Below are 8,844 nucleotides of genomic sequence, written 5' to 3'. Positions count from 1 at the left end.
TTATGTGTGCATTGCATGGAGGTTTTTTTCTTTCTCCCGACTAGGCCCCCTTAGGAGCCCAGCCTAGATTGTATTTTTTTACTCATCTTTTTCCCTTATGGCGACCCATCAGCGTTCCTGTTCTGTGACCCTGTACACTGTTTGTCTAATCTTGAACGGGTTTGTGCTGAAAACAAAGTTTTGTTGTACGGTACTTGTGCAATGACAATAAAGACCTATCTGATCTAACAATATATTCCGGTGTATGTTGTTTTTGTTGATGTATTGGGCCAATATCTGATATCAATATCGGATCGGGTCACCCCGCTTTAAAATCTACTGGACCTTGGTTAAAACCTTGTCATGACTACAAACCTGTTGAGGATGCGTCATTTTGCATCGTCTTTGACACGTGAGGACGCATCATCACACATCAGCAATGTTTCTGATTACACGTCTTTATGACACACGTGGCGACCATACCGCTCTGCATTCTGAGGTACTTTAACTTGAAATTATTAACACAAGTTAATCCATTTCCACGTTTCCTTCCAGTCATCGACGGTGTGATACTTGACTGTACCACAGTGATGACAACAATTCATCTCCTAGTCCTCACACTGGTGGTCAGTGGCAGTCTGGCTCGTCACATAGTGAGCAGGTCATTGCAAACATGCGCCTTTAAGGCACTTTTTTTGTCAGCATACAAAAGTGTGATATTACAGTATGAAATACTTTGCTTAATGTGTCATCTTGTGCTGACAATTTTAATTTCCCCTCGGGGATTAATAAAGTATTTCTGATCTGATCTGATCTTGCAGAACGAGAGATGGTCGAGAAATTGAGCTGTTTGACTCCCGCCACCTGGACCCGTATGTCCGTCACACTGATGGTGAGATCATCTTACACTCCTATCAGTCCTGTAAGCATGCTTATAGCACAGTTGTCAAACTCAAGGCCCGGGGGCCAGCGCTGACCCACAACATCATTTTATCTGGCCCGCAAACACCTGGAAATTATATGTGTCAATAAAATACATAATATTTTCTAACTAAATGTAATTGATTTTTTTTTCATTTTGACAGAAAAAAATATATGTACTGCTTGAAATTGCATGCCTTTTAAACTTTAATAGTATCCAATATTATATTGCAACAAATATTATATTGCAACAAATATTAAAGTATATTATCATACTTTTCAAACATTTTTTTGTCTAAAAACTAAATAAAAATACTTAACTTTACAGCAAACTCCCCATCAAATTAATAAAACTGACAATACATTTTACGTTGTTTTTTTTTTTTACAGCATATTACTGTACGTTAGAGTTGTACGGTATACCGGTTTAGTATAGTACCGCATATTCGGTACTATACCGCCTCTAAAAAGTACCGTTCCGCCAATACAAAATAATAGAATGGAAAATGACACAATATGTTACTGCATATGTCAGCAGCTAAATTAGGAGCCTTTGTTTGCTTACTTAGTAATAAAAGACAAGTTGTCTTGTATATCTTATTTAAGGACAAACTTGCCATAAGAAACATATGTTTAATGTACCGTAAGATTTTTTGTTAAAATAAAGCCAATAATGCTATTTTTTGTGGTGCCCTTTATTTAGAAAAGTATCGAAAAGTACCGAAAAGTATCTAAATAAATTTGGTACCAGTACCAAAATATTGGTATTGGGACAACACTACTGTAAATTGAAAAAAACTTTTACTGTTTTTGCGTTAAAATTCTGTTGACTGAGCTACCAGTTTTTGACTGTGAAATCTGTGGTTGTTGTTTTTAACGGTGTATTACTGTAACTGGAAAGACGGTGCGTTTGTTTTTACGGTAGACAAACTGGCAGCTAAGTTGCCAGAATAAAAAAATAACTTGTACTGTTTTTCCATTAACAAAATAATGTTGTAAAAACCAATGTAAATTTAACACAACAATTCTGGCAACTAAGCTGCCAGTTTTTTCCGTAACGCCCGCCCAAAAAAAACCCCCCAAAAAACCTGGTAGTTTTACATTTACCGTAAAATGTTGTTAAAAAAACAAAACAAAACACTATTTTACAGTAAAATGTTGTAAATGTAAAGTTTTTACTGTAAAATGGACAGTCTACATAAAACAATTTATTTAATTAATAATGAAATCCAGAGGCATATTCATACATTATTCACAGTTACGAGCGGCCCTCTGATGGCAGCGATGTGGCCCTCAATGAAAACCAGTTTGACGTCCCTGGCTTATAGTGTACTTTTTAGCTGCCATGTTGTGTAATATTTTTTTTCTAATTATTATCTCCAAACATATATGAATATGTTTACATTTTACTATATTCTTTTCACTGCAGATTATGGCGAGCTGCCCGTGCCTGCTCCTGCACCACCCGACCCGTACTACCCAAACCTGGAGAATGAATACTATTGACAGAAAATAAATGATGGTGTTTTCTCATTTTACTGACAGTCCAAATAAATAAATAAATAAAATGTATGCAATCTCAGTCATTTTTCTTTTAATATTCCACTAATACTCCAGTGCAGAGCTACTCAAATAAATTAATTGAGGGACAAGATTTTTAGAAGCTAGGGACCGACCAAGTGGTTGAACTTCTTTTGTTATTATTTTATGTATAATGTCAATGCAATAATATAATCTGCCGTTATTTACAATATATACATATTGTAAATATATATAAATATATATTTTGTAATGTAAATGACTAACTAAACATTAACATTGATACAAACACACCTCTGTGTAGTCATTACATGCAGTGGCATGGCCACTACCCACTGTACCTTGCAGGTTTAGAATAGAAACACGTCACATTGGTTGCCAGCTAGCAATTAACCCTTTAGTTACCAGCTAATTAATCTAGTTGCTGTCTCAAAATACCATAATTGATGTCACCACATGACCATGGCTGGATAAATACAATACAGGAACACATTTACGCCCTACTGTCTATTGAAACACATCAACAGTGTACAAAACGAGTTATTTTTTGGCGCATTTAAAAATCAATTAAAACGCATCAGCAATTAAAACAAATCTTATGTGGTACCAGTGACGTGCGGTCACTGGAGGCAGGTGAGGCGGGGCCTCACCTGCCATCATGGAAAGAAAAAAAATGTAAAAAGAAAACAAAATAATTAAATTGTTATATGTATTCAGTGATTATACTATAAAGTTATTTTCCATTTAACTTCACCAGTTTTAGATTATTTTTATTCAAAATTGCTGAATTTTCACATTTGCCGTTCAAATACTGAGAAGAGACGGTGCGGTGATCAGCAGCCAGTTGAGGCACGTCACTGAGTTGTGCCTCAACATGGATTGCGGACTCGGCTAACTGCTGGCCTGCTGTGCAGTGAGACCGTATTGCTATATGAACTATATTATACATTTCCATAGTTTAGTTAGCTGAGGTATATAATGTACAGTGTATTTTGTCAACAACTGTATGTGTGTAAAGTATTTCTTGTGCTGAGCAATCATAAAACTGCTGCGAAGACGCACTGTGTGAGGCTCGCAGTAATCCCGCCTCCTGGTGCTGGTTAATGCACCCCCGCCGCAGAATGCACCCCCCGATGGGAGCGCCACACCAACCAAAGCCCACACCCAAACCATCCACGTGCAAGACCGAATCCACCCAAAAAAAGTCACTTAACAAGAAGCCAAAAAGTGCAAAAACAACAATGCTCGCGCCGGAGGAGCCGTGAACGACTGCAGGGACACAACATTAGGTACACCTGCAGACTGCAGCACGGATTTCATATTTCATTCATTCACAACTCCTCCAACACGAACACCACTGTTCCCGCACTTATAAGTAAAGGTAAGACCATAATAACGTTTTTTTTATTAAATGTGTTTTTTTGTGTGCTACAGTTTGTATGTGTAAAGTTAAAGTTAAGTTAAAGTACCAATGATTGTCACACACACACTAGGTGTGGTGAAATGTGTCCTCTGCATTTGACCCATCCCTTGATCACCCCCTGGGAGGTGAGGGGAGCAGTGGGCAGCAGCGGCGCCGCGCCCGGAAATAATTTTTGGTGATTTAACCCCCAATTCCAACCCTTGATGCTGAGTGCCAAGCAGGGAAGAATGCTGGTATGAGCTTTTAAACATAACCCGTTAACTGCTGCCAATCAAATGGTGAATAAGATACTCTTTAGGGTTCATATGTTTGTAAATCTGACTGTGATGAAGTCAGTGCCTCACCAGCCATCAACCTCACGGCACGTCACTGTGTGGTACTGTCAAAATTAGTAAAAAGTGGAAAAATTTAATATTTGAACTCACAATTTGTAGCACCTATTCGACCTATAAGCCAGTGGTACCCCTCGTCGTGGGCTTATTCGTCGTGGGCTTATTCATCGCCAGAACACCTGAGCTAGATTCCGGGGTTGGCCGACATCGTCTCACAAGATGTAGTTTCTCTTTAAATATCCTTCTTGAAAATGGCCTTGCGAATATATATCTGCCACCTAATCAATGCTTTGTTCTCCTTCTCTGCTATCCCGGTCTGGCTAAGGCGCAACACTTCCTGCTTCCTGCTAAATTGAAACTTGTGATTGAATGGTCACTTTGGAATGACAAGTGAGTATCCAATCAGAGTCTTGTTAACATCAGGCTACCTACAGAGGCTACTGCCAACAACTTGTGATCTGATTGGCTATCGCAACTGTCTATCAACTCTATGTGTTCTCAAATTCATCCGCTAACGGTCCCGGTGAGTATCCAATCACAGGACGCGTAAATGTCAGGTTCAACGTGAGGCCAGCTCGAAGGCCTTACTGACAACAACTCGTGATCTGATTGGCTATCGCAATTGTCTATCAACTGTATGTCCCCATCCATTTGCAGTGCACGGACACCCACATTGTTGATTCTGAAGGCCTCGGGCAGATTTGGTACAGCATGGCAACATAAGCGAGCTGAATTCTGATTAGATACAAACTAAAACTACAAACAACAGCCCTGGAACCAGCATAATATGATGTATAATATGAATACATTTAGATGTTTAGGGAAAGTAAATTAAAAAATAATTTTATCTTTAATTATGATCATGATTTCTGGTTATGTTAGGCCAGCAAAACTGTGCACCACTGCTCACCAGATAGTCCCATCTTAATTTCAAGGTAATATTTCAAACTGCAACATAAACACTGTACAATTCAGGCTATAGAGTTAATTAATAAACAAACCAAACTTCTCGAGTAACACTCAAAATGGAGCATGTGCTAAAAGGTGAACTAGCATAGCGCAAAATAGCTAACTCAGACATTGTAGTGTTGTTAACAAACAAAAGTAGGAAGAACAAATATATATTTACCAAGGAAACCTTTGACCAGTTGTATAAATATTATAATGTCTCCCTCTTTTTCACTTTTTTCGTGACGTTATCATGTCTGTACTCTTCCTGTCTGGACTTCCTTGCTGTTGTGCTGTACTCTGTATCCGCCTAGCGGACAACAGGGGTATGAACAATAAAATAAAAAAATAGTATTTAGTTTCATCCAGATTGGCAATTTAGTTTAATGACTATTTAAATATTTTTAGCGTCGCTTAAAAATATTTAAATAGTCATGTAACTAAATACAATTTTTATTTTTTGGGATTTTTGGGATATTTTTAGCGTCACTTAAAATATATTCAAATAGTCATGAAACTAAATACCATTTTTATTTTTGGAGATTTTTTTTAATATTTTTAGCATCACTTACAAATATTTAAATAGTCATGAAACTAAATACCATTTTTATTTTTGGAGATTTTTTAAAATATTTTTAGTGACACTTAACAGTGACATTTAGTGACATTTTTGGTGACACTTAAAAATATTTAAATAGTCATGAAACTAAATAGTATTTTTTTGGGGGAGGGGTGGTATTTTTTTGGATATTTTTAGCGTCACTTAAAAATATTTAAATAGTCATGAAACTAAATACTATTGTTATTATTTTGTGATTTTTGGGATATTTTTAGCGTCACTTAAAAATATTTAAATAGTCCATCCCTTCCATCCATTTACCCTTCAGTGTCGCAGGGGGCGCTGGAGCCTATCTCAGCTACAATCGGGCGGAAGGAGGGGTACACCCTGGACAAGTCGCCACCTCATCACAGTATTTAAATAGTCATGAAACTAAATACTATTTTTTTTTTTTTTAGCGTCACTTAAAAATATTTCAATAGTCATGAAACTAAATAGTATTTTTTTTTTTTTGGGGGGGTGGTATTTTTTTGGATATTTTTAGCGTCACTTAAAAATATTTAAATAGTCATGAAACTAAATACTATTGTTATTATTTTGTGATTTTTGGGATATTTTTAGCGTCACTTAAAAATATTTAAATATTCCATCCCTTCCATCCATTTACTACCGCTTAATCCCTTCAGGGTCGCAGGGGGCGCTGGAGCCTATCTCAGCTATAATCGGGCGGAAGGCGGGGTACACCCTGGACAAGTCGCCACCTCATCACAGTATTTAAATAGTCATGAAACTAAATACTATTTTTTTTTTTTAGCATCACTTAAAAATATTTCAATAGTCATGAAACTAAATACTATTATTTTTTTTTTTAGCGTCACTTAAAAATATTTCAATAGTCATGAAACTAAATAGTATTTTTTTTTTGGGGGGGGGGGGGTATTTTTTTGGATATTTTTAGCGTCACTTAAAAATATTTAAATAGTCATGAAACTAAATACTATTGTTATTATTTTGTGATTTTTGGGATATTTTTAGCGTCACTTAAAAATATTTAAATAGTCCATCCCTCCCATCCATTTACTACCGCTTAATCCCTTCAGGGTCGCAGGGGGCGCTGGAGCCTATCTCAGCTACAATCGGGCGGAAGGCGGGGTACACCCTGGACATGTCGCCACCTCATCACAGTATTTAAATAGTCATGAAACTAAATACTTTTTTTTTTTTTGCGTCACTTAAAAATATTTCAATAGTCATGAAACTAAATACTTTTTTTTTTTTTTTAGCGTCACTTAAAAATATTTCAATAGTCATGAAACTAAATAGTATTTTTTTTTGGGGGGGGAGGGGTATTTTTTTGGATATTTTTAGCGTCACTTAAAAATATTGAAATAGTCATGAAACTAAATACTATTGTTATTATTTTGTGATTTTTGGGATATTTTTAGCATCACTTAAAAATATTTAAATATTCCATCCCTTCCATCCATTTACTACCGCTTAATCCCTTCAGGGTCGCAGGGGGCGCTGGAGCCTATCTCAGCTACAATCGGGCGGAAGGCGGGGTACACCCTGGACAAGTCGCCACCTCATCACAGTATTTAAATAGTCATGAAACTATTTTTTTTTTTTTTTGCGTCACTTAAAAATATTTCAATAGTCATGAAACTAAATACAATTTTTATTTTTTGGGGATTTTTTTTTATGTTTTTAGCGTCACTTAAAAATATTGAAATAGTCATGAAAGTAAATACTATTTTTATTTATGGGGATTTCTTTGATATTTTTAGCGTCACTTAAAAATATTTAAATAATCATGAAACTAAATAAAACATTTTTTTTTGTAATGTTTATACCCCTGTTGGACAAGCGGTAGAAAAATGGATGGGTGGATGGAAAGCGTCACTTCGTTTCATGTCAAACCACAATAAAATAAAAAATATTTAAATAGTCAAGAAACAAAATACTATTTTCATTTTTTGGGATATTTTTGGCGTCAGTTAAACATTTTTAAATAGTCATGGGCCAAAATGGAAACAAGCCTTTTGCCTTTTTGTGCCATCCATTTGCCTTTTTAAAGCATTAAATGGATTAAATTCTTTAAGATGTCAATAAACTTCTCAATCATCCATCCATCCATTTTCTACCGCTTATCCCTTTCGGGGTCGCGGGGGTGCTGGAGCCTATCTCAGCTACAATCTTACTATTTTTTATTTTTTGGATTGTTCATACCCCTGTTGGACAAGCGGTAGTAAATGGATGGATGGATAGCGTCACTTAGTTTCATGACTATTTAAATATTTTTATCGTCACTTACAGTGTAAGCATTTTAACTACAGGTAAAAGCCAGTAAATTAGAATATTTTGAAAAACTTGATTTATTTCAGTAATTGCATTCAAAAGGTGTAACTTGTACATTATATTTATTCATTGCACACAGACTGATGCATTCAAATGTTTATTTCATTTAATTTTGATGATTTGAAGTGGCAACAAATGAAAATCCAAAATTCCGTGTGTCACAAAATTAGAATATTACTTAAGGCTAATACAAAAAAGGGATTTTTAGAAATGTTGGCCAACTGAAAAGTATGAAAATGAAAAATATGAGCATGTACAATACTCAATACTTGGTTGGAGCTCCTTTTGCCTCAATTACTGCGTTAATGCGGCGTGGCATGGAGTCGATGAGTTTCTGGCACTGCTCAGGTGTTATGAGAGCCCAGGTTGCTCTGATAGTGGCCTTCAACTCTTCTGCGTTTTTGGGTCTGGCATTCTGCATCTTCCTTTTCACAATACCCCACAGATTTTCTATGGGGCTAAGGTCAGGGGAGTTGGCGGGCCAATTTAGAACAGAAATACCATGGTCCGTAAACCAGGCACGGGTAGATTTTGCGCTGTGTGCAGGCGCCAAGTCCTGTTGGAACTTGAAATCTCCATCTCCATAGAGCAGGTCAGCAGCAGGAAGCATGAAGTGCTCTAAAACTTGCTGGTAGACGGCTGCGTTGACCCTGGATCTCAGGAAACAGAGTGGACCGACACCAGCAGATGACATGGCACCCCAAACCATCACTGATGGTGGAAACTTTACACTAGACTTCAGGCAACGTGGATCCTGTGCCTCTCCTGTCTTCCTCCAGACTCTG

General features: G+C 36.7%; 1 long non-coding RNA gene across 1 annotated transcript; it reads left to right on the top strand.

The window, feature by feature from the left end:
- Window positions 1-482: 482 nt before the first annotated feature.
- Window positions 483-2,474, top strand: LOC133616204 (uncharacterized). Its single transcript, XR_009816822.2, has 3 exons — window positions 483-640; window positions 801-871; window positions 2,330-2,474. It is a non-coding gene; the product is annotated as an uncharacterized lncRNA (long non-coding RNA).
- Window positions 2,475-8,844: the final 6,370 nt, after the last annotated feature.

The sequence above is a fragment of the Nerophis lumbriciformis genome, linkage group LG15 (assembly GCF_033978685.3).
Source record: "Nerophis lumbriciformis linkage group LG15, RoL_Nlum_v2.1, whole genome shotgun sequence".
In the NCBI taxonomy this organism is placed as follows: Eukaryota; Metazoa; Chordata; class Actinopteri; order Syngnathiformes; family Syngnathidae; genus Nerophis; species Nerophis lumbriciformis.
Note: the sequence above shows the minus strand (reverse complement) of the source record. Positions and strands in the feature narration are given on the sequence as shown.